Raw genomic sequence first — 2,247 nt, 5'->3', positions numbered from 1 at the left:
CAAGTCTCTCATGAATGCAAATATGCGCTTTTTTTTGCACTGATATGTAATTATGCACTCAGTAAATGCAAATTGTTTTGTATTTTTATAAACCCCCACTAGTAGTTTTACAACCATGTTACCCTTTACAAACAGCAATATTTTGTACTTCAAACAGCCACCTATATTTTAAACATATTTTTGTTACACTTCAGAAATCAATGTTTATCCTGTATTGTAATATTTTTAGAAATACTAATTATTTTTAAATAGTGATATTCAATTTATAATAAGAATAAGAAACTAAAAGGCAGCTTGTTTTCAGAAAATGATAGTCTTATCCTTTTGCACTTCGTTTTCCTCACCATTTTATAAATATTTATGGTATGATGTAAATATTAGCCAATAGGAAATTTTGAACTTTAATACCAAAAGCCACATGAATTACCTGTGTTAAAGATAACTACTGGTATATAGTAAATCCTTTTAATTTAAATCCTTGTAACGTGAACACTTTTCGTCGTGACAAAATTGTAAGCAGTACTTTCATTACAGCTGGCTGGCTGCAACTTGGTATGTGTTTTTGCTAGTTTGGTTGCCGCTGGCTGTGTTAGGAAAATATTGCTCCAAATTCCTTGATGTCTCCCAACAGTCGCAGCGCGTAGTGTTTTGATTCCGTGAGTCCCAGGATTCACGAGACTGACAGCAGCCATCCTGTCTCCCTGAGAGAAGCTCGACTCCAGCTGACACTCCAGGACTGTAACTACTTAACCGACGTTACTGTTTTAATATGCCAGACTGGGTTTTGTGCCATGCCAGTGTTCCGATCGTGTACGTTTTCCAAATCAAATCCAAGCTGTTTTTGTGAACATACATGCATTTTTCTTGGTGAAAAATACATATTTGCTAGTTGGCATATTGCTGAGTTCCTGTCCAGCGTTGATATTTTCCTTTGTATTTTAATATTAAATAAATGTTTAATTAGATTCTTTCCTCCTGCCCAAGAACAATAATAGGTTCTGGGATATTACATCAGCGATAATGTAGGTTTTAATCATATTGTGTGTTTCGAATTCTGTCCTTGTTCAAGATGTTTAGCCACCAATGATGTGATTATAAGGCCAGAATAGCTGTCATAAAGGAAGCTTGTGAAGGTCTGCTTCTAAAATTAGAGTGCTGTGTTTTAAGATATTTGATGAAGAACTGTCCTACCCATGCACACTATTTTTGAAAAATTGTGGGTTGGTTTTTTTTTGTTGTTTTTGTTTTTTTGTTTTTTTTTTCAGCCACTTCTGCCCTGCAGGTTCTTTTTAATACAAGATCAGAGCTGGGGAAGAGTCAAGGATGTTGGTTCTCATTTTCCCCTTTTTTCTCAAATGTAGAAATTGGGTGTGAATGCTTGAAGATAATTTGTTCAAATATATTTCCAGGCTATCCAAATAGATGTACAATTTTGATGGTATTCCATCTCCTTACTTGGAATTTTTACTCGGTAGGGATGGAGGGAGGAAAAAAGAATCTTGACTTCCCTATGCAGCTGTAGTATTTAGCTGAAGAAGTTTTCCCACCATTTTAAGTTATGAACAGGTCCAATTTAAAAGGTCTTCAAAAGTAGCATTCAGCCAGCAGGCTTTTTCCAAGGAATCTATCACAGGAACATTTCATGAGTCCACTAATGGTCTTGTTTTCTTTAATCTGCATGACAGCAAAACCAAACAGCATTTTCCTGACAGCCAGTAGAAGCAAGTAGGTAAATCAGTTCAGCTCTTTCACCTCCCTTTATCTCCACTCCATTCTTTCCAGTGCTATTCATATTCATGTACTCTTTTTTTATTACATCCAGAAAACTGAAGTGTGAGTCAGAATTTATTTTTTAATCAAAAGTCCTCCTCCATGTGTTGGAGCTCTTTAGGCTATTTTTGTTCTAACACTGACGGGGGGGGAAAAATAATGTGTTGCTTGTACTAAACTTCTAGGACAACCTTTTCAAATAACTGTCTGGCTCCGGGTGACCTGTTCAGTGTGGTGCCTTCGGCCTGATTCTTCAGAGGGACAGAGGCTCTGCAGTTCCAGATTTAATCAGTGGGAGGCCTGAATGCTCTCTGCTTCTGGAAGTCAGACCCGAAGCATCAGAAAGGGGGGCACATGAAGCGTGTGTTTACTGTGGAGAAGCACTTGCTGTGCATTTTGCTGGATGCTTTTTTTTTTTTTCCTTTAATTTAAATCCCTTTTAAAATTTTTCCCCTTAACATGAGCAAATTGCCTTGT

This window comes from Phaethon aethereus, assembly GCF_964289735.1.
Source record: "Phaethon aethereus genome assembly, chromosome: 17".
Lineage (NCBI taxonomy): Eukaryota > Metazoa > Chordata > Aves > Phaethontiformes > Phaethontidae > Phaethon > Phaethon aethereus.
This window is presented reverse-complemented; position numbering follows the sequence as displayed.